Source organism: Balaenoptera physalus (genome assembly GCF_965194825.1).
Source record: "Balaenoptera physalus genome assembly, chromosome: Y".
Classification (NCBI taxonomy): Eukaryota; Metazoa; Chordata; class Mammalia; order Artiodactyla; family Balaenopteridae; genus Balaenoptera; species Balaenoptera physalus.
This window is the reverse complement of record NC_138904.1, coordinates 22279296-22305365: the sequence shown is the minus strand read 5'-3', so window position 1 is coordinate 22305365 and position 26070 is coordinate 22279296.

Genomic DNA, 26070 nt, shown 5'->3' with positions numbered 1-26070 from the left:
TTAAGCAAAATGAGGAGACCAAAAAACACACAGCAGACGAAGCAGCAAGGTCAAAACGCACCAGACCTAACAAAGGAAGAGGAAATAGGCAGTCTACCCGAAAAAGAATTCAGAATCCTGATAGGAAAGACGATTCAACATCGTAGAAATAGGAGAGAGAAAATACAAGAAACGTTTCACAAGGGTCGACAAGAACTGAAGAGCAAACAAACAATGATGAAGAACACAATAAATGAAAATAATTATTCTCTAGCATTGATCACTAACACAATAAATGAGGCAGAAGAACGGTTAAGTGACCTGGAAGATAAAATAGTTCAAATAAATACTGCGGATCAAAATAAAGAATAAAGAAAGAAAGGAAAGGAGGACAGTCACAGCGACCCTTGGAACAACATTAAATGCACGAACATTCGAATTATATGGGTCTCAGAAGAAGAAGAGAAATAGAAAAGGAGTCAGAATATACTTGAAGAGATTATAGTTGAAAACTTCCCTAGTAAGGGAAACGAAAGATTAAGCCAAGCCCAGGAAGCACAGAGAGTCCCATACAGGATAAATCCAAGGAGAAACACGCCAAGACACGTATTCATCAAACTATTAGAAACTAAATACATAGAAAGCATGTAAAAAGCAGCATGGGAAAAGCAGCATATACCATACAAGGGAATCCAGGTAAGTTAACAGCTGACCTTTCAGCAGAAATTCTGCCAGAGAGAAGGGAGTGGCAGTATACGTATTTAAAGAGATGAAAGGAAAAAAACCTACAACCGATGTTACTGTTCTCAGCAAGAATCTCACTGAGATTGGACGGAGAAACGAAAAACTTTACAGAAAAACACACGGTAAGAGAATTCAGCACCATGCAACAGCTTTATAACAAAGGATAAAGGAACTTCTCTAGGCAGGAATCACAAAGAAAAGAAAAGACCTCCTAGAACAAACCAAAAACAATTAACAAAACGGTAAGAGGTACATCCATATTAATAATAACGTTACATGTAAATGGATACATTGCTCCAACTACAAGTGATAGACTCCCTGAAGGGATACAACATCAAGACCATTATATGTGCTGCCTAAAAGAGGCCCACTTTAGACCTAAGGAGACATACAGACTGAAAGTGAGGAGATGGCAAGAGACATTCCATGCAAATGGAAATCAAAGGAAACCTGGAGTTACAATTCTCATATCAGGCGAAATAGACTTTAAGATAAAGACTATTACAAGAAACAAACAAGGACACTACATACTGATCAAGGGATCAAACCAAGGAGAGGATATGACAAATGCGAATACTTATGAACCCAACCGAGGAGCACTTCACTACATAACATGTATCCTAACAGCCATAAAGGGGAACTTGACACTACCACCAAAAGAGTAGGGGACATTACCACACAACTTCCACCAATGGACAGATCATCCAAAATGAAAAAAAATCAGGAAACATAAGTGATAAATGACACATTGAACAGGAGGGACTTCATTCATATGTATACAACATTCTATTGCAAAACAACAGAAAACACTTTTTCCTCAGGTGCTCATGGCACATTCTCCAAGGTATATTTCATGTAGGACCACAAATAAAGCCTTAGAAAGTTAAGAAAATTGAAACAGTATCAGGTATACTTTCCACCCACAGTGCTATGAAACTAGTTAGCCATTAAAAGGAAAAAAAACTGTAAATGATACAAACACGGGGAAGCTAAAGAAAACGCTGTTACATAACCAAGATTTCACTGCAGAAAACCAAGATGGGATCAAAAATACCTGGGAAAAAGTGACAGTGAAAATAAGACCACCCAAAACTATGGTATGAAGCAAATGCAACTGTAAAAGGAGAGCTGTGTGAAAAAAAAAGCCAAAGGGAAATCTCTCCCAGCAGCCGCAGGAAGAGTGGATGAAATCTGCACACTCAACGTGAAGCACCGCGCATCTGTGGAACACCTGAATACACAATGAATCAGACCAAAATTGACGAGGTGGACTTTGTGAGCAAAGACATATTATTCTTTCCAGTTTTTCACTTTTTGTGACTGTGGAGGTGTATGCTGCTGTTTGGGATTTTGTCTGTATAGCTTAGCTTTAACCATTTGTGTAGAGTTCTGTCCGTCTGTTATGTGTTTTTAGTTTTTAAAACTTTCTCTTGATACATACTTTTTATTTTAATAACTTCATTTTATTTTCTTTTACTTTATTTTGTTTTATTTTATCTGCATTCTTTGTTTCCTTCTCTTTCCTCTCCCACTTCTTCTGAGCCGTGACGATGCATGTCTCTTGGTGGTCCGGCCAGGAGTCAGTGTGGTGCATCTGAGGTGGGAGAGACAACTTCAAGACACTGGTGCACAGGAGACCTGACAGCTCCACATAATATCAAAGGGAGATAAACTCCCAGAGATTTCTTTCTTAACGACAAGACCCACAATCACTCAGTGACCAGCAGTCTACAGTGCTGGACACCGTATGAGAAACAATGAGCAAGTCAGAAACACAGCCCCATCCTTTATCAGACAGGATGCCTTAAATCATAATAAGGACGGAGACACCAAAATACACACCACCAGACGTGGACTTGCCCACCAGAAATAAAAGATCCAGCCTCATCTTCCAGAACACAAGCACAGCTCCCCTCAACCAAGAAGCATACAGAACCCACTGAACAAACCTTAACCGCTGGGGACAGACACCAAAGACAGCAATAACTACGGGCATGCCGCCTGTGAAAAGGAAACCCAAGCACAGTAAGTTAAGCAAAATGAGGAGACCAAAAAACACACAGCAGACGAAGCAGGAAGGTCAAAACGCACCAGACCTAACAAATGAAGAGGAAATAGGCAGTCCACCCGAAAAAGAATTCAGAATAATGATAGGAAAGACGATTCAACATCGTGGAAATAGGAGAGAGAAAATACAAGAAACGTTTCACAAGGGTCGACAAGAACTGAAGAGCAAACAAACAATGATGAAGACCAAAATAAATGAAAATAATTATTCTCTAGCATGGATCACTAGCACAATAAGTGAGGCAGAAGAACGGTTATGTGGCCTGGAAAATAAAATAGTTCAAATAAATACGGCGGGACAAAATAAGAAAGAAGAAAGAAAGGAATGGTGGACAGTCTTAGCGACCCTTGCGACAATATTAAACGCAACCACTTTCGAATTATATGGGTCTCAGAAGAAGAAGAGAAATAGAAAAGGCGTGAGAATATATTTGAAGAGATTATAGTTGACAACTTCCCTAGTAAGTGAACGGAAAGGGTCAATCAAGTCCAGGAAGCACAGAGAGTCCCATACAGGATAAATCCGAGGAGAAACACGCCAAGACACGTATTCATCAAACTATTAAAATCTAAATGTATAGGAAACATGTAAAAAGCATCATGGGAAAAGCACCATATACCATTCAAGGGAATCCACGTAAGTTAACAGCTGACCTTACAGCAGAAATCCTGCCAGAGAGAAAGGAGTGGCAGTATACGTATTTAAAGAGATGAAAGGAAGAAAGCTACAACCGATGTTACTGTTTTCAGCAAGAATCTCATTGAGATTGGACGGAGAAACTAAAATCTTTACAGAAAAACAAACGGAAAAAGAATTCAGCACCAACAACAGCTTTATAACAAAGGATAAAGGAACTTCTCTAGGCAGGAATCACAAGGAAAAGAAAGACCTCCTAGAACAAAGCAAAAACAATTAACAAAACGGTAAGAGGAACATCCATATTGAAAATTACCTTACATGTAAATGGATTCATTGCTCCAACCACAACAGATAAACTGGCTGAAGGGATACAACAACAAGCCCATTATATATGCTGCCTAGAAGAGATCCACTATAGACCTAGGGAGACATACAGACTGAAAGTGAGGAGATGGCAAGAGACATTCTATGGAAATGGAAATCAAAGGAAACCTGGAGTTACAATTCTCATATCAGAAGAAATAGACTTTAAGATAAAGACTATTTCAAGAAACAAACAAGGACCCTACACACTGCTCAAGGGATCAAACCAAGGAGAGGATCTAAGAAATGCAAATACTTATCAACCCAACCGAGGAGCACTTCAATACATAAGGTATATCCTAACAGCCATAAAGCGGAAGTTGACAGTGAAACCATAAGAGTAGGGGACATTACCAGCCCACAATCACCAATGGATAGATCATCCAAAATGAAACTAAATCAGGAAACATAAGCTTTCAATGACGCGTTGAACAAGAGGGAATTCATTCATATGTATACAGCATTCTATTGCAAAACAACAGAAAACACTTTCTCCTCAGGTACTCATGAAACACTCTCCAAGATATATCATATGTAGGGTCACAAATAAAGCCTTAGAAAACTAAGAAAATTGAAATAGCATCGGGTATAATTTCCACAAACAGTGCTATGAAACTAGATAGGAATTAAAAGAAAAAAAAAACTGTACATAATACAAACACATGGAAGCTAAACAAAACGCTGTTACATAACCAAGAATACACTGCAGAAAACCAAGATGGGGTCACAAATACCTGGGAAAAATTGAAAATGAAAATAGGAACACCCAAATCTCTGCAATGAAACAAATGCAACTCTAAAAGCAGAGCTGTGCGAGCAAAGAAGCGAAAAGCTAATCTCTCCCAGCACCGGCACAAAGAGTGGATGAAATCTCCACATTCAACGTCAAGTACCCCGCATCTCTGGAACACCTGAATAGAACAATGAATCTGTCCAATATTGAGAAGGTGGACTTTGTGAGCATAGATATATTAGTTTTTCCACTTTTTCACTTTTTGTGAGTGTGTAGGTGTATGCTACTGTGAGTCGTTTTGTCTGTATAGCTAAGCTTTAACCATTTGTGCTAGAGTTCTGTGTGGCTGTTTTTTTTTTTTACTTTTTAAAATTTTCTCGTAATAAATATTTTTTATTTTAATAACTTCATTTTATTTAATTTTACTTTATTTTGTTTTATTTTATCCTCATTCTTTGTTTCCTTCTCTTTTTTCTCCCACTTATTCTGAGCTGTGAGGATGAAAGTCTCTAGGTGCTCTAACCAGGAGTCAGTGCTCTCCATCTGAGGTGGGAAAACCCACTTCAGGACACTGGTCCACAGGAGACCTGACAGCTCCACATAATATCAAATGGAGAAAATCTCCCAGAGATTTCCTTCTCAAGGCCAAGACCCACATTCACTCAGTGACCAGCAAGCTACAGTGCTGGACACCGTATGCCAAACAATGAGCAAGACAGACACAGCCCCATCCGTTATCAGAGAGGATGCCTTAAATCATAATAAGGACAGAGACACCAAAATACACACCACCAGACGTACAAGTGCCCACCAGAAAGAAAAGATCCAGCCTCATCTTCCAGAACACAAGCACAACTCCCCTCAACCAAGAAGCATACAGAAGCCACTGAACAAACCTTAGCCGCTGAGGCAGACACCAAAAACAACAATAACTACGGGCATGACACCTGTGAAAAGGAACCCCAAGCACATTAAGTTAAGCAAAATGAGGAGACCAAAAAACACACAGCAGACGAAGCAGCAAGGTCAAAACGCACCAGACCTAACAAAGGAAGAGGAAATAGGCAGTCTACCCGAAAAAGAATTCAGAATCATGATAGGAAAGACGATTCAACATCGTAGAAATAGGAGAGAGAAAATACAAGAAACGTTTCACAAGGGTCGACAAGAACTGAAGAGCAAACAAACAATGATGAAGAACACAATAAATGAAAATAATTATTCTCTAGCATTGATCACTAACACAATAAATGAGGCAGAAGAACGGTTAAGTGACCTGGAAGATAAAATAGTTCAAATAAATACTGCGGATCAAAATAAAGAATAAAGAAAGAAAGGAAAGGAGGACAGTCACAGCGACCCTTGGAACAACATTAAATGCACGAACATTCGAATTATATGGGTCTCAGAAGAAGAAGAGAAATAGAAAAGGAGTCAGAATATACTTGAAGAGATTATAGTTGAAAACTTCCCTAGTAAGGGAAACGAAAGATTAAGCCAAGCCCAGGAAGCACAGAGAGTCCCATACAGGATAAATCCAAGGAGAAACACGCCAAGACACGTATTCATCAAACTATTAGAAACTAAATACATAGAAAGCATGTAAAAAGCAGCATGGGAAAAGCAGCATATACCATACAAGGGAATCCAGGTAAGTTAACAGCTGACCTTTCAGCAGAAATTCTGCCAGAGAGAAGGGAGTGGCAGTATACGTATTTAAAGAGATGAAAGGAAAAAAACCTACAACCGATGTTACTGTTCTCAGCAAGAATCTCACTGAGATTGGACGGAGAAACGAAAAACTTTACAGAAAAACACACGGTAAGAGAATTCAGCACCATGCAACAGCTTTATAACAAAGGATAAAGGAACTTCTCTAGGCAGGAATCACAAAGAAAAGAAAAGACCTCCTAGAACAAACCAAAAACAATTAACAAAACGGTAAGAGGTACATCCATATTAATAATAACGTTACATGTAAATGGATACATTGCTCCAACTACAAGTGATAGACTCCCTGAAGGGATACAACATCAAGACCATTATATGTGCTGCCTAAAAGAGGCCCACTTTAGACCTAAGGAGACATACAGACTGAAAGTGAGGAGATGGCAAGAGACATTCCATGCAAATGGAAATCAAAGGAAACCTGGAGTTACAATTCTCATATCAGGCGAAATAGACTTTAAGATAAAGACTATTACAAGAAACAAACAAGGACACTACATACTGATCAAGGGATCAAACCAAGGAGAGGATATGACAAATGCGAATACTTATGAACCCAACCGAGGAGCACTTCACTACATAACATGTATCCTAACAGCCATAAAGGGGAACTTGACACTACCACCAAAAGAGTAGGGGACATTACCACACAACTTCCACCAATGGACAGATCATCCAAAATGAAAAAAAATCAGGAAACATAAGTGATAAATGACACATTGAACAGGAGGGACTTCATTCATATGTATACAACATTCTATTGCAAAACAACAGAAAACACTTTTTCCTCAGGTGCTCATGGCACATTCTCCAAGGTATATTTCATGTAGGACCACAAATAAAGCCTTAGAAAGTTAAGAAAATTGAAACAGTATCAGGTATACTTTCCACCCACAGTGCTATGAAACTAGTTAGCCATTAAAAGGAAAAAAAACTGTAAATGATACAAACATGGGGAAGGTAAAGAAAACGCTGTTACATAACCAAGATTTCACTGCAGAAAACCAAGATGGGATCAAAAATACCTGGGAAAAAGTGACAATGAAAATAAGACCACCCAAAACTATGGTATGAAGCAAATGCAACTGTAAAAGGAGAGCTGTGTGAAAAAAAAAGCCAAAGGGAAATCTCTCCCAGCAGCCGCAGGAAGAGTGGATGAAATCTGCACACTCAACGTGAAGTACCGCGCATCTGTGGAACACCTGAATACACAATGAATCAGACCAAAATTGACGAGGTGGACTTTGTGAGCAAAGACATATTATTCTTTCCAGTTTTTCACTTTTTGTGACTGTGGAGGTGTATGCTGCTGTTTGGGATTTTGTCTGTATAGCTTAGCTTTAACCATTTGTGTAGAGTTCTGTCCGTCTGTTATGTGTTTTTAGTTTTTAAAACTTTCTCTTGATACATACTTTTTATTTTAATAACTTCATTTTATTTTATTTTAGTTTATTTTGTTTTATTTTATCTGCATTCTTTGTTTCCTTCTCTTTCCTCTCCCACTTTTTCTGAGCCGTGACGATGCATGTCTCTTGGTGGTCCGGCCAGGAGTCAGTGTGGTGCATCTGAGGTGGGAGAGACAACTTCAAGACACTGGTGCACAGGAGACCTAACAGCTCCACATAATATCAAAGGGAGATAAACTCCCAGAGATTTCTTTCTTAACGACAAGACCCACAATCACTCAGTGACCAGCAGTCTACAGTGCTGGACACCATATGACAAACAATGAGCAAGACAGAAACACAGCCCCATCCTTTATCAGAAAGGATGCCTTAAATCATAATAAGGACGGAGACACCAAAATACACACCACCAGACGTGGACTTGCCCACCAGAAATAAAAGATCCAGCCTCATCTTCCAGAACACAAGCACAGCTCCCCTCAACCAAGAAGCATACAGAACCCACTGAACAAACCTTAACCGCTGGGGACAGACACCAAAGACAGCAATAACTACGGGCATGCCGTCTGTGAAAAGGAAACCCAAGCACAGTAAGTTAAGCAAAATGAGGAGACCAAAAAACACACAGCAGACGAAGCAGCAAGGTCAAAACGCACCAGACCTAACAAATGAAGAGGAAATAGGCAGTCCACCCGAAAAAGAATTCAGAATAATGATAGGAAAGACGATTCAACATCGTGGAAATAGGAGAGAGAAAATACAAGAAACGTTTCACAAGGGTCGACAAGAACTGAAGAGCAAACAAACAATGATGAAGACCAAAATAAATGAAAATAATTATTCTCTAGCATGGATCACTAGCACAATAAGTGAGGCAGAAGAACGGTTATGTGGCCTGGAAAATAAAATAGTTCAAATAAATACGGCGGGACAAAATAAGAAAGAAGAAAGAAAGGAATGGTGGACAGTCTTAGCGACCCTTGCGACAACATTAAACGCAACCACATTCGAATTATATGGGTCTCAGAAGAAGAAGAGAAATAGAAAAGGCGTGAGAATATATTTGAAGAGATTATAGTTGACAACTTCCCTAGTAAGGGAAAGGAAAGGGTCAATCAAGTCCAGGAAGCACAGAGAGTCCCATACAGGATAAATCCAAGGAGAAACACGCCAAGACACGTATTCATCAAACTATTAAAAACTAAATGCATAGGAAACATGTAAAAAGCAACATGGGAAAAGCACCATATACCATTCAAGGGAATCCACGTAAGTTAACAGCTGACCTTACAGCAGAAATTCTGCCAGAGAGAAAGGAGTGGCAGTATACGTATTTAAAGAGATGAAAGGAAGAAAGCTACAACCGATGTTACTGTTTTCAGCAAGAATCTCATTGAGATTGGACGGAGAAACTAAAAACGTTACAGAAAAACAAACGGAAAGAGAATTCAGCACCACGCAACAGCTTTATACCAAAGGATAAAGGAACTTCTCTAGGCAGGAATCACAAAGAAAAGAAAAGACCTCCTAGAACAAACCAAAAACAATTAACAAAACGGGAAGAGGAACATCCATATTGACAATTACCTCACATGTAAATGGATTCATTGATCCAACCACAACAGATAAACTGGCTGAAGGGATACAACAACAAGCCCATTATATATGCTGCCTAGGAGAGACCCATTTTAGACCTAGGGATAGATACAGACTGAAACTGAGGATATGGCAAGAGACATTCCATGCACATGGAAATCAAAGGAAACCTGGAGTTACAATTCTCATATCAGAAGAAATAGACTTTACGATAAAGACTATTTCAAGAAACAAACAAGGACACTACACACTGATCAAGGGATCAAACCAAGGAGAGGATCTAAGAAATGCAAATACTTATGAACCCAACCGAGGAGCAGTTCAATACATAAGGTATATCCTAACAGCCATAAAGCGGAACTTGACAGTAAAACCATAAGAGTAGGGGACATTACCACCCCACAATCACCAATGGATAGATCATGCAAAATGAAACGAAATTAGGAAACATAAGCTTTCAATGACACGTTGAACAAGAGGGAATTAATTCATAAATATACAACATTCTATTGCAAAACAACAGAAAACACTCTCTCCTCAGGTACTCATGAAACACTCTCCAAGATATATCATATGTAGGGTCACACATAAAGCCTTAGAAATCTAAGAAAATTGAAATAGCATCAGGTATAATTTCCGTCTAGAGTGCAATGAAACTAGATAGGAATTAAAAGAAAAAAACTGTAAATAATACAAACACATGGAAGCTAAACAAAACGCTGTTACATAACCAAGAATACACTGCAGAAAACCAAGATGAGGTCACAAATACCTGGGAAAAATTGAAAATGAAAATAGGAACACCCAAATCTCTGCAATGAAACAAATGCAACTCTAAAAGCAGAGCTGTGCGAGCAAAGAAGCGAAAAGCTAATCTCTCCCAGCACCGGCACAAAGAGTGGATGAAATCTCCACATTCAACGTCAAGTACCCCGCATCTCTGGAACACCTGAATAGAACAATGAATCTGTCCAATATTGAGAAGGTGGACTTTGTGAGCATAGATATATTAGTTTTTCCACTTTTTCACTTTTTGTGAGTGTGTAGGTGTATGCTACTGTGAGTCGTTTTGTCTGTATAGCTAAGCTTTAACCATTTGTGCTAGAGTTCTGTGTGGCTGTTTTTTTTTTTACTTTTTAAAATTTTCTCGTAGTAAATATTTTTTATTTTAATAACTTCATTTTATTTGATTTTACTTTATTTTGTTTTATTTTATCCTCATTCTTTGTTTCCTTCTCTTTTTTCTCCCACTTATTCTGAGCTGTGAGGATGAAAGTCTCTAGGTGCTCTAACCAGGAGTCAGTGCTCTCCATCTGAGGTGGGAAAACCCACTTCAGGACACTGGTCCACAGGAGACCTGACAGCTCCACATAATATCAAATGGAGAAAATCTCCCAGAGATTTCCTTCTCAAGGCCAAGACCCACATTCACTCAGTGACCAGCAAGCTACAGTGCTGGACACCGTATGCCAAACAATGAGCAAGACAGACACAGCCCCATCCGTTATCAGAGAGGATGCCTTAAATCCTAATAAGGACAGAGACACCAAAATACACACCACCAGACGTACAAGTGCCCACCAGAAAGAAAAGATCCAGCCTCATCTTCCAGAACACAAGCACAACTCCCCTCAACCAAGAAGCATACAGAAGCCACTGAACAAACCTTAGCCGCTGAGGCAGACACCAAAAACAACAATAACTACGGGCATGACACCTGTGAAAAGGAACCCCAAGCACATTAAGTTAAGCAAAATGAGGAGACCAAAAAACACACAGCAGACGAAGCAGCAAGGTCAAAACGCACCAGACCTAACAAAGGAAGAGGAAATAGGCAGTCTACCCGAAAAAGAATTCAGAATCATGATAGGAAAGACGATTCAACATCGTAGAAATAGGAGAGAGAAAATACAAGAAACGTTTCACAAGGGTCGACAAGAACTGAAGAGCAAACAAACAATGATGAAGAACACAATAAATGAAAATAATTATTCTCTAGCATTGATCACTAACACAATAAATGAGGCAGAAGAACGGTTAAGTGACCTGGAAGATAAAATAGTTCAAATAAATACTGCGGATCAAAATAAAGAATAAAGAAAGAAAGGAAAGGAGGACAGTCACAGCGACCCTTGGAACAACATTAAATGCACGAACATTCGAATTATATGGGTCTCAGAAGAAGAAGAGAAATAGAAAAGGAGTCAGAATATACTTGAAGAGATTATAGTTGAAAACTTCCCTAGTAAGGGAAATGAAAGATTAAGCCAAGCCCAGGAAGCACAGAGAGTCCCATACAGGATAAATCCAAGGAGAAACACGCCAAGACACGTATTCATCAAACTATTAGAAACTAAATACATAGAAAGCATGTAAAAAGCATCATGGGAAAAGCAGCATATACCATACAAGGGAATCCACGTAAGTTAACAGCTGACCTTTCAGCAGAAATTCTGCCAGAGAGAAGGGAGTGGCAGTATACGTATTTAAAGAGATGAAAGGAAAAAAACCTACAACCGATGTTACTGTTCTCAGCAAGAATCTCACTGAGATTGGACGGAGAAACGAAAAACTTTACAGAAAAACACACGGTAAGAGAATTCAGCACCAAGCAACAGCTTTATAACAAAGGATAAAGGAACTTCTCTAGGCAGGAATCACAAAGAAAAGAAAAGACCTCCTAGAACAAACCAAAAACAATTAACAAAACGGTAAGAGGTACATCCATATTAATAATAACGTTACATGTAAATGGATACATTGCTCCAACTACAAGTGATAGACTCCCTGAAGGGATACAACATCAAGACCATTATATGTGCTGCCTAAAAGAGGCCCACTTTAGACCTAAGGAGACATACAGACTGAAAGTGAGGAGATGGCAAGAGACATTCCATGCAAATGGAAATCAAAGGAAACCTGGAGTTACAATTCTCATATCAGGCGAAATAGACTTTAAGATAAAGACTATTACAAGAAACAAACCAGGACACTACATACTGATCAAGGGTTCAAACCAAGGAGAGGATATGACAAATGCGAATACTTATGAACCCAACCGAGGAGCACTTCACTACATAACATGTATCCTAACAGCCATAAAGGGGAACTTGACACTACCACCAAAAGAGTAGGGGACATTACCACACAACTTCCACCAATGGACAGATCATCCAAAATGAAAAAAAATCAGGAAACATAAGTTTTAAATGACACATTGAACAGGAGGGACTTCATTCATATGTATACAACATTCTATTGCAAAACAACAGAAAACACTTTTTCCTCAGGTGCTCATGGCACATTCTCCAAGGTATATTTCATGTAGGACCACAAATAAAGCCTTAGAAAGTTAAGAAAATTGAAACAGTATCAGGTATACTTTCCACCCACAGTGCTATGAAACTAGTTAGCAATTAAAAGGAAAAAAAACTGTAAATGATACAAACACGGGGAAGCTAAAGAAAACGCTGTTACATAACCAAGATTTCACTGCAGAAAACCAAGATGGGATCAAAAATACCTGGGAAAAAGTGACAGTGAAAATAAGACCACCCAAAACTATGGTATGAAGCAAATGCAACTGTAAAAGGAGAGCTGTGTGAAAAAAAAAGCCAAAGGGAAATCTCTCCCAGCAGCCGCAGGAAGAGTGGATGAAATCTGCACACTCAACGTGAAGCACCGCGCATCTGTGGAACACCTGAATACACAATGAATCAGACCAAAATTGACGAGGTGGACTTTGTGAGCAAAGACATATTATTCCTTCCAGTTTTTCACTTTTTGTGACTGTGGAGGTGTATGCTGCTGTTTGGGATTTTGTCTGTATAGCTTAGCTTTAACCATTTGTGTAGAGTTCTGTCCGTCTGTTATGTGTTTTTAGTTTTTAAAACTTTCTCTTGATACATACTTTTTATTTTAATAACTTCATTTTATTTTATTTTACTTTATTTTGTTTTATTTTATCTGCATTCTTTGTTTCCTTCTCTTTCCTCTCCCACTTCTTCTGAGCCGTGACGATGCATGTCTCTTGGTGGTCCGGCCAGGAGTCAGTGTGGTGCATCTGAGGTGGGAGAGACAACTTCAAGACACTGGTGCACAGGAGACCTGACAGCTCCACATAATATCAAAGGGAGATAAACTCCCAGAGATTTCTTTCTTAACGACAAGACCCACAATCACTCAGTGACCAGCAGTCTACAGTGCTGGACACCGTATGAGAAACAATGAGCAAGTCAGAAACACAGCCCCATCCTTTATCAGACAGGATGCCTTAAATCATAATAAGGACGGAGACACCAAAATACACACCACCAGACGTGGACTTGCCCACCAGAAATAAAAGATCCAGCCTCATCTTCCAGAACACAAGCACAGCTCCCCTCAACCAAGAAGCATACAGAACCCACTGAACAAACCTTAACCGCTGGGGACAGACACCAAAGACAGCAATAACTACGGGCATGCCGCCTGTGAAAAGGAAACCCAAGCACAGTAAGTTAAGCAAAATGAGGAGACCAAAAAACACACAGCAGACGAAGCAGGAAGGTCAAAACGCACCAGACCTAACAAATGAAGAGGAAATAGGCAGTCCACCCGAAAAAGAATTCAGAATAATGATAGGAAAGACGATTCAACATCGTGGAAATAGGAGAGAGAAAATACAAGAAACGTTTCACAAGGGTCGACAAGAACTGAAGAGCAAACAAACAATGATGAAGACCAAAATAAATGAAAATAATTATTCTCTAGCATGGATCACTAGCACAATAAGTGAGGCAGAAGAACGGTTATGTGGCCTGGAAAATAAAATAGTTCAAATAAATACGGCGGGACAAAATAAGAAAGAAGAAAGAAAGGAATGGTGGACAGTCTTAGCGACCCTTGCGACAATATTAAACGCAACCACATTCGAATTATATGGGTCTCAGAAGAAGAAGAGAAATAGAAAAGGCGTGAGAATATATTTGAAGAGATTATAGTTGACAACTTCCCTAGTAAGTGAACGGAAAGGGTCAATCAAGTCCAGGAAGCACAGAGAGTCCCATACAGGATAAATCCGAGGAGAAACACGCCAAGACACGTATTCATCAAACTATTAAAATCTAAATGTATAGGAAACATGTAAAAAGCATCATGGGAAAAGCACCATATACCATTCAAGGGAATCCACGTAAGTTAACAGCTGACCTTACAGCAGAAATCCTGCCAGAGAGAAAGGAGTGGCAGTATACGTATTTAAAGAGATGAAAGGAAGAAAGCTACAACCGATGTTACTGTTTTCAGCAAGAATCTCATTGAGATTGGACGGAGAAACTAAAATCTTTACAGAAAAACAAACGGAAAAAGAATTCAGCACCAACAACAGCTTTATAACAAAGGATAAAGGAACTTCTCTAGGCAGGAATCACAAGGAAAAGAAAGACCTCCTAGAACAAAGCAAAAACAATTAACAAAACGGTAAGAGGAACATCCATATTGAAAATTACCTTACATGTAAATGGATTCATTGCTCCAACCACAACAGATAAACTGGCTGAAGGGATACAACAACAAGCCCATTATATATGCTGCCTAGAAGAGATCCACTATAGACCTAGGGAGACATACAGACTGAAAGTGAGGAGATGGCAAGAGACATTCTATGGAAATGGAAATCAAAGGAAACCTGGAGTTACAATTCTCATATCAGAAGAAATAGACTTTAAGATAAAGACTATTTCAAGAAACAAACAAGGACCCTACACACTGCTCAAGGGATCAAACCAAGGAGAGGATCTAAGAAATGCAAATACTTATCAACCCAACCGAGGAGCACTTCAATACATAAGGTATATCCTAACAGCCATAAAGCGGAAGTTGACAGTGAAACCATAAGAGTAGGGGACATTACCAGCCCACAATCACCAATGGATAGATCATCCAAAATGAAACTAAATCAGGAAACATAAGCTTTCAATGACGCGTTGAACAAGAGGGAATTCATTCATATGTATACAGCATTCTATTGCAAAACAACAGAAAACACTTTCTCCTCAGGTACTCATGAAACACTCTCCAAGATATATCATATGTAGGGTCACAAATAAAGCCTTAGAAAACTAAGAAAATTGAAATAGCATCGGGTATAATTTCCACAAACAGTGCTATGAAACTAGATAGGAATTAAAAGAAAAAAAAAACTGTACATAATACAAACACATGGAAGCTAAACAAAACGCTGTTACATAACCAAGAATACACTGCAGAAAACCAAGATGGGGTCACAAATACCTGGGAAAAATTGAAAATGAAAATAGGAACACCCAAATCTCTGCAATGAAACAAATGCAACTCTAAAAGCAGAGCTGTGCGAGCAAAGAAGCGAAAAGCTAATCTCTCCCAGCACCGGCACAAAGAGTGGATGAAATCTCCACATTCAACGTCAAGTACCCCGCATCTCTGGAACACCTGAATAGAACAATGAATCTGTCCAATATTGAGAAGGTGGACTTTGTGAGCATAGATATATTAGTTTTTCCACTTTTTCACTTTTTGTGAGTGTGTAGGTGTATGCTACTGTGAGTCGTTTTGTCTGTATAGCTAAGCTTTAACCATTTGTGCTAGAGTTCTGTGTGGCTGTTTTTTTTTTTTACTTTTTAAAATTTTCTCGTAATAAATATTTTTTATTTTAATAACTTCATTTTATTTAATTTTACTTTATTTTGTTTTATTTTATCCTCATTCTTTGTTTCCTTCTCTTTTTTCTCCCACTTATTCTGAGCTGTGAGGATGAAAGTCTCTAGGTGCTCTAACCAGGAGTCAGTGCTCTCCATCTGAGGTGGGAAAACCCACTTCAGGACACTGGTCCACAGGAGACCTGACAGCTCCACATAATATCAAATGGAGAAAATCTCCCAGAGATTTCCTTCTCAAGGCCAAGACCCACATTCACTCAGTGACCAGCAAGCTACAGTGCTGGACACCGTATGCCAAACAATGAGCAAGACAGACACAGCCCCATCCGTTATCAGAGAGGATGCCTTAAATCATAATAAGGACAGAGACACCAAAATACACACCACCAGACGTACAAGTGCCCACCAGAAAGAAAAGATCCAGCCTCATCTTCCAGAACACAAGCACAACTCCCCTCAACCAAGAAGCATACAGAAGCCACTGAACAAACCTTAGCCGCTGAGGCAGACACCAAAAACAACAATAACTACGGGCATGACACCTGTGAAAAGGAACCCCAAGCACATTAAGTTAAGCAAAATGAGGAGACCAAAAAACACACAGCAGACGAAGCAGCAAGGTCAAAACGCACCAGACCTAACAAAGGAAGAGGAAATAGGCAGTCTACCCGAAAAAGAATTCAGAATCATGATAGGAAAGACGATTCAACATCGTAGAAATAGGAGAGAGAAAATACAAGAAACGTTTCACAAGGGTCGACAAGAACTGAAGAGCAAACAAACAATGATGAAGAACACAATAAATGAAAATAATTATTCTCTAGCATTGATCACTAACACAATAAATGAGGCAGAAGAACGGTTAAGTGACCTGGAAGATAAAATAGTTCAATTAAATACTGCGGATCAAAATAAAGAATAAAGAAAGAAAGGAAAGGAGGACAGTCACAGCGACCCTTGGAACAACATTAAATGCACGAACATTCGAATTATATGGGTCTCAGAAGAAGAAGAGAAATAGAAAAGGAGTCAGAATATACTTGAAGAGATTATAGTTGAAAACTTCCCTAGTAAGGGAAACGAAAGATTAAGCCAAGCCCAGGAAGCACAGAGAGTCCCATACAGGATAAATCCAAGGAGAAACACGCCAAGACACGTATTCATCAAACTATTAGAAACTAAATACATAGAAAGCATGTAAAAAGCAGCATGGGAAAAGCAGCATATACCATACAAGGGAATCCAGGTAAGTTAACAGCTGACCTTTCAGCAGAAATTCTGCCAGAGAGAAGGGAGTGGCAGTATACGTATTTAAAGAGATGAAAGGAAAAAAACCTACAACCGATGTTACTGTTCTCAGCAAGAATCTCACTGAGATTGGACGGAGAAACGAAAAACTTTACAGAAAAACACACGGTAAGAGAATTCAGCACCATGCAACAGCTTTATAACAAAGGATAAAGGAACTTCTCTAGGCAGGAATCACAAAGAAAAGAAAAGACCTCCTAGAACAAACCAAAAACAATTAACAAAACGGTAAGAGGTACATCCATATTAATAATAACGTTACATGTAAATGGATACATTGCTCCAACTACAAGTGATAGACTCCCTGAAGGGATACAACATCAAGACCATTATATGTGCTGCCTAAAAGAGGCCCACTTTAGACCTAAGGAGACATACAGACTGAAAGTGAGGAGATGGCAAGAGACATTCCATGCAAATGGAAATCAAAGGAAACCTGGAGTTACAATTCTCATATCAGGCGAAATAGACTTTAAGATAAAGACTATTACAAGAAACAAACAAGGACACTACATACTGATCAAGGGATCAAACCAAGGAGAGGATATGACAAATGCGAATACTTATGAACCCAACCGAGGAGCACTTCACTACATAACATGTATCCTAACAGCCATAAAGGGGAACTTGACACTACCACCAAAAGAGTAGGGGACATTACCACACAACTTCCACCAATGGACAGATCATCCAAAATGAAAAAAAATCAGGAAACATAAGTGATAAATGACACATTGAACAGGAGGGACTTCATTCATATGTATACAACATTCTATTGCAAAACAACAGAAAACACTTTTTCCTCAGGTGCTCATGGCACATTCTCCAAGGTATATTTCATGTAGGACCACAAATAAAGCCTTAGAAAGTTAAGAAAATTGAAACAGTATCAGGTATACTTTCCACCCACAGTGCTATGAAACTAGTTAGCCATTAAAAGGAAAAAAAACTGTAAATGATACAAACACGGGGAAGGTAAAGAAAACGCTGTTACATAACCAAGATTTCACTGCAGAAAACCAAGATGGGATCAAAAATACCTGGGAAAAAGTGACAATGAAAATAAGACCACCCAAAACTATGGTATGAAGCAAATGCAACTGTAAAAGGAGAGCTGTGTGAAAAAAAAAGCCAAAGGGAAATCTCTCCCAGCAGCCGCAAGAAGAGTGGATGAAATCTGCACACTCAACGTGAAGTACCGCGCATCTGTGGAACACCTGAATACACAATGAATCAGACCAAAATTGACGAGGTGGACTTTGTGAGCAAAGACATATTATTCTTTCCAGTTTTTCACTTTTGGTGACTGTGGAGGTGTATGCTGCTGTTTGGGATTTTGTCTGTATAGCTTAGCTTTAACCATTTGTGTAGAGTTCTGTCCGTCTGTTATGTGTTTTTAGTTTTTAAAACTTTCTCTTGATACATACTTTTTATTTTAATAACTTCATTTTATTTTATTTTACTTTATTTTGTTTTATTTTATCTGCATTCTTTGTTTCCTTCTCTTTCCTCTCCCACTTTTTCTGAGCCGTGACGATGCATGTCTCTTGGTGGTCCGGCCAGGAGTCAGTGTGGTGCATCTGAGGTGGGAGAGACAACTTCAAGACACTGGTGCACAGGAGACCTAACAGCTCCACATAATATCAAAGGGAGATAAACTCCCAGAGATTTCTTTCTTAACGACAAGACCCACAATCACTCAGTGACCAGCAGTCTACAGTGCTGGACACCATATGACAAACAATGAGCAAGACAGAAACACAGCCCCATCCTTTATCAGAAAGGATGCCTTAAATCATAATAAGGACGGAGACACCAAAATACACACCACCAGACGTGGACTTGCCCACCAGAAATAAAAGATCCAGCCTCATCTTCCAGAACACAAGCACAGCTCCCCTCAACCAAGAAGCATACAGAACCCACTGAACAAACCTTAACCGCTGGGGACAGACACCAAAGACAGCAATAACTACGGGCATGCCGTCTGTGAAAAGGAAACCCAAGCACAGTAAGTTAAGCAAAATGAGGAGACCAAAAAACACACAGCAGACGAAGCAGCAAGGTCAAAACGCACCAGACCTAACAAATGAAGAGGAAATAGGCAGTCCACCCGAAAAAGAATTCAGAATAATGATAGGAAAGACGATTCAACATCGTGGAAATAGGAGAGAGAAAATACAAGAAACGTTTCACAAGGGTCGACAAGAACTGAAGAGCAAACAAACAATGATGAAGACCAAAATAAATGAAAATAATTATTCTCTAGCATGGATCACTAGCACAATAAGTGAGGCAGAAGAACGGTTATGTGGCCTGGAAAATAAAATAGTTCAAATAAATACGGCGGGACAAAATAAGAAAGAAGAAAGAAAGGAATGGTGGACAGTCTTAGCGACCCTTGCGACAACATTAAACGCAACCACATTCGAATTATATGGGTCTCAGAAGAAGAAGAGAAATAGAAAAGGCGTGAGAATATATTTGAAGAGATTATAGTTGACAACTTCCCTAGTAAGGGAAAGGAAAGGGTCAATCAAGTCCAGGAAGCACAGAGAGTCCCATACAGGATAAATCCAAGGAGAAACACGCCAAGACACGTATTCATCAAACTATTAAAAACTAAATGCATAGGAAACATGTAAAAAGCAACATGGGAAAAGCACCATATACCATTCAAGGGAATCCACGTAACTTAACAGCTGACCTTACAGCAGAAATTCTGCCAGAGAGAAAGGAGTGGCAGTATACGTATTTAAAGAGATGAAAGGAAGAAAGCTACAACCGATGTTACTGTTTTCAGCAAGAATCTCATTGAGATTGGACGGAGAAACTAAAAACGTTACAGAAAAACAAACGGAAAGAGAATTCAGCACCACGCAACAGCTTTATACCAAAGGATAAAGGAACTTCTCTAGGCAGGAATCACAAAGAAAAGAAAAGACCTCCTAGAACAAACCAAAAACAATTAACAAAACGGGAAGAGGAACATCCATATTGACAATTACCTCACATGTAAATGGATTCATTGATCCAACCACAACAGATAAACTGGCTGAAGGGATACAACAACAAGCCCATTATATATGCTGCCTAGGAGAGACCCATTTTAGACCTAGGGATAGATACAGACTGAAACTGAGGATATGGCAAGAGACATTCCATGCACATGGAAATCAAAGGAAACCTGGAGTTACAATTCTCATATCAGAAGAAATAGACTTTACGATAAAGACTATTTCAAGAAACAAACAAGGACACTACACACTGATCAAGGGATCAAACCAAGGAGAGGATCTAAGAAATGCAAATACTTATGAACCCAACCGAGGAGCAGTTCAATACATAAGGTATATCCTAACAGCCATAAAGCGGAACTTGACAGTAAAACCATAAGAGTAGGGGACATTACCACCCCACAATCACCAATGGATAGATCATGCAAAATGAAACGAAATTAGGAAACATAAGCTTTCAATGACACGTTGAACAAGAGGGAATTAATTCATAAATATACAACATTCTATTGCAAAACAACAGAAAACACTCTCTCCTCATGTACTCATGAAACACTCTCCAAGATATATCATATGTAGGGTCACACATAAAGCCTTAGAAATCTAAGAAAATTGAAATAGCATCAGGTATAATTTCCGTCTAGAGTGCTATGAAACTAGATAGGAATTAAAAGAAAAAAAACTGTAAATAATACAAACACATGGAAGCTAAACAAAACGCTGTTACATAACCAAGAATACACTGCAGAAAACCAAGATGAGGTCACAAATACCTGGGAAAAATTGAAAATGAAAATAGGAACACCCAAATCTCTGCAATGAAACAAATGCAACTCTAAAAGCAGAACTGTGCGAGCAAAGAAGCGAAAAGCTAATCTCTCCCAGCACCGGCACAAAGAGTGGATGAAATCTCCACATTCAACGTCAAGTACCCCGCATCTCTGGAACACCTGAATAGAACAATAAATCTGTCCAATATTGAGAAGGTGGACTTTGTGAACATAGATATATTAGTTTTTCCACTTTTTCACTTTTTGTGAGTGTGTAGGTGTATGCTACTGTGAGTCGTTTTGTCTGTATAGCTAAGCTTTAACCATTTGTGCTAGAGTTCTGTGTGGCTGTTTTTTTTTTTTACTTTTTAAAATTTTCTCGTAATAAATATTTTTTATTTTAATAACTTCATTTTATTTGATTTTACTTTATTTTGTTTTATTTTATCCTCATTCTTTGTTTCCTTCTCTTTTTTCTCCCACTTATTCTGAGCTGTGAGGATGAAAGTCTCTAGGTGCTCTAACCAGGAGTCAGTGCTCTCCATCTGAGGTGGGAAAACCCACTTCAGGACACTGGTCCACAGGAGACCTGACAGCTCCACATAATATCAAATGGAGAAAATCTCCCAGAGATTTCCTTCTCAAGGCCAAGACCCACATTCACTCAGTGACCAGCAAGCTACAGTGCTGGACACCGTATGCCAAACAATGAGCAAGACAGACACAGCCCCATCCGTTATCAGAGAGGATGCCTTAAATCCTAATAAGGACAGAGACACCAAAATACACACCACCAGACGTACAAGTGCCCACCAGAAAGAAAAGATCCAGCCTCATCTTCCAGAACACAAGCACAACTCCCCTCAACCAAGAAGCATACAGAAGCCACTGAACAAACCTTAGCCGCTGAGGCAGACACCAAAAACAACAATAACTACGGGCATGACACCTGTGAAAAGGAACCCCAAGCACATTAAGTTAAGCAAAATGAGGAGACCAAAAAACACACAGCAGACGAAGCAGCAAGGTCAAAACGCACCAGACCTAACAAAGGAAGAGGAAATAGGCAGTCTACCCGAAAAAGAATTCAGAATCATGATAGGAAAGACGATTCAACATCGTAGAAATAGGAGAGAGAAAATACAAGAAACGTTTCACAAGGGTCGACAAGAACTGAAGAGCAAACAAACAATGATGAAGAACACAATAAATGAAAATAATTATTCTCTAGCATGGATCACTAGCACAATAAATGAGGCAGAAGAACGGTTAAGTGACCTGGAAGATAAAATAGTTCAAATAAATACTGCGGATCAAAATAAAGAACAAAGAAAGAAAGGAACGAGGACAGTCATAGCGACCCTTGGAACAACATTAAATGCACGAACATTCGAATTATATGGGTCTCAGAAGAAGAAGAGAAATAGAAAAGGCTTCAGAATATACTTTAAGAGATTATAGTTGAAAACTTCCCTAGTAAGGGAAACGAAAGATTAAGCCAAGCCCAGGAAGCACAGAGAGTCCCATACAGGATAAATCCAAGGAGAAACACACCAAGACACGTATTCATCAAACTATTAGAAACTAAATACATAGAAAGCATGTAAAAAGCAGCAAGGGAAAAGCAGCATATACCATACAAGGGAATCCACGTAAGTTAACAGCTGACCTTTCAGCAGAAATTCTGCCAGAGAGAAGGGAGTGGCAGTATACGTATTTAAAGAGATGAAAGGAAAAAAACCTACAACCGATGTTACTGTTCTCAGCAAGAATCTCACTGAGATTGGACGGAGAAACGAAAAACTTTACAGAAAAACACACGGTAAGAGAATTCAGCACCATGCAACAGCTTTATAACAAAGGATAAAGGAACTTCTCTAGGCAGGAATCACAAAGAAAAGAAAAGACCTCCTAGAACAAACCAAAAACAATTAACAAAACGGTAAGAGGTACATCCATATTAATAATAACGTTACATGTAAATGGATACATTGCTCCAACTACAAGTGATAGACTCCCTGAAGGGATACAACATCAAGACCATTATATGTGCTGCCTAAAAGAGACCCACTTTAGACCTAGGGAGACATACAGACTGAAAGTGAGGAGATGGCAAGAGACATTCCATGCAAATGGAAATCAAAGGAAACCTGGAGTTACAATTCTCATATCAGGCGAAATAGACTTTAAGATAAAGACTATTACAAGAAACAAACAAGGACACTACATACTGATCAAGGGATCAAACCAAGGAGAGGATATGACAAATGCGAATACTTATGAACCCAACCGAGGAGCACTTCACTACATAACATGTATCCTAACAGCCATAAAGGGGAACTTGTCACTACCACCAAAAGAGTAGGGGACATTACCACACAACTTCCACCAATGGACAGATCATCCAAAATGAAAAAAAATCAGGAAACATAAGTGATAAATGACACATTGAACAGGAGGGACTTCATTCATATGTATACAACATTCTATTGCAAAACAACAGAAAACACTTTTTCCTCAGGTGCTCATGGCACATTCTCCAAGGTATATTTAATGTAGGACCACAAATAAAGCCTTAGAAAGTTAAGAAAATTGAAACAGTATCAGGTATACTTTCCACCCACAGTGCTATGAAACTAGTTAGCCATTAAAAGGAAAAAAAACTGTAAATGATACAAACACGGGGAAGGTAAAGAAAACGCTGTTACATAACCAAGATTTCACTGCAGAAAACCAAGATGGGATCAAAAATACCTGGGAAAAAGTGACAATGAAAATAAGACCACCCAAAACTATGGTATGAAGCAAATGCAACTGTAAAAGGAGAGCTGTGTGAAAAAAAAAGCCAAAGGGAAATCTCTCCCAGCAGCCGCAAGAAGAGTGGATGAAATCTGCACACTCAACGTGAAGTACCGCGCATCTGTGGAACACCTGAATACACAATGAATCAGACCAAAATTGACGAGGTGGACTTTGTGAGCAAAGACATATTATTCTTTCCAGTTTTTCACTTTTGGTGACTGTGGAGGTGTATGCTGCTGTTTGGGATTTTGTCTGTATAGCTTAGCTTTAACCATTTGTGTAGAGTTCTGTCCGTCTGTTATGTGTTTTTAGTTTTTAAAACTTTCTCTTGATACATACTTTTTATTTTAATAACTTCATTTTATTTTATTTTACTTTATTTTGTTTTATTTTATCTGCATTCTTTGTTTCCTTCTCTTTCCTCTCCCACTTTTTCTGAGCCGTGACGATGCATGTCTCTTGGTGGTCCGGCCAGGAGTCAGTGTGGTGCATCTGAGGTGGGAGAGACAACTTCAAGACACTGGTGCACAGGAGACCTAACAGCTCCACATAATATCAAAGGGAGATAAACTCCCAGAGATTTCTTTCTTAACGACAAGACCCACAATCACTCAGTGACCAGCAGTCTACAGTGCTGGACACCATATGACAAACAATGAGCAAGACAGAAACACAGCCCCATCCTTTATCAGAAAGGATGCCTTAAATCATAATAAGGACGGAGACACCAAAATACACACCACCAGACGTGGACTTGCCCACCAGAAATAAAAGATCCAGCCTCATCTTCCAGAACACAAGCACAGCTCCCCTCAACCAAGAAGCATACAGAACCCACTGAACAAACCTTAACCACTGGGGACAGACACCAAAGACAGCAATAACTACGGGCATGCCGTCTGTGAAAAGGAAACCCAAGCACAGTAAGTTAAGCAAAATGAGGAGACCAAAAAACACACAGCAGACGAAGCAGCAAGGTCAAAACGCACCAGACCTAACAAATGAAGAGGAAATAGGCAGTCCACCCGAAAAAGAATTCAGAATAATGATAGGAAAGACGATTCAACATCGTGGAAATAGGAGAGAGAAAATACAAGAAACGTTTCACAAGGGTCGACAAGAACTGAAGAGCAAACAAACAATGATGAAGACCAAAATAAATGAAAATAATTATTCTCTAGCATGGATCACTAGCACAATAAGTGAGGCAGAAGAACGGTTATGTGGCCTGGAAAATAAAATAGTTCAAATAAATACGGCGGGACAAAATAAGAAAGAAGAAAGAAAGGAATGGTGGACAGTCTTAGCGACCCTTGCGACAACATTAAACGCAACCACATTCGAATTATATGGGTCTCAGAAGAAGAAGAGAAATAGAAAAGGCGTGAGAATATATTTGAAGAGATTATAGTTGACAACTTCCCTAGTAAGGGAAAGGAAAGGGTCAATCAAGTCCAGGAAGCACAGAGAGTCCCATACAGGATAAATCCAAGGAGAAACACGCCAAGACACGTATTCATCAAACTATTAAAAACTAAATGCATAGGAAACATGTAAAAAGCAACATGGGAAAAGCACCATATACCATTCAAGGGAATCCACGTAACTTAACAGCTGACCTTACAGCAGAAATTCTGCCAGAGAGAAAGGAGTGGCAGTATACGTATTTAAAGAGATGAAAGGAAGAAAGCTACAACCGATGTTACTGTTTTCAGCAAGAATCTCATTGAGATTGGACGGAGAAACTAAAAACGTTACAGAAAAACAAACGGAAAGAGAATTCAGCACCACGCAACAGCTTTATACCAAAGGATAAAGGAACTTCTCTAGGCAGGAATCACAAAGAAAAGAAAAGACCTCCTAGAACAAACCAAAAACAATTAACAAAACGGGAAGAGGAACATCCATATTGACAATTACCTCACATGTAAATGGATTCATTGATCCAACCACAACAGATAAACTGGCTGAAGGGATACAACAACAAGCCCATTATATATGCTGCCTAGGAGAGACCCATTTTAGACCTAGGGATAGATACAGACTGAAACTGAGGATATGGCAAGAGACATTCCATGCACATGGAAATCAAAGGAAACCTGGAGTTACAATTCTCATATCAGAAGAAATAGACTTTACGATAAAGACTATTTCAAGAAACAAACAAGGACACTACACACTGATCAAGGGATCAAACCAAGGAGAGGATCTAAGAAATGCAAATACTTATGAACCCAACC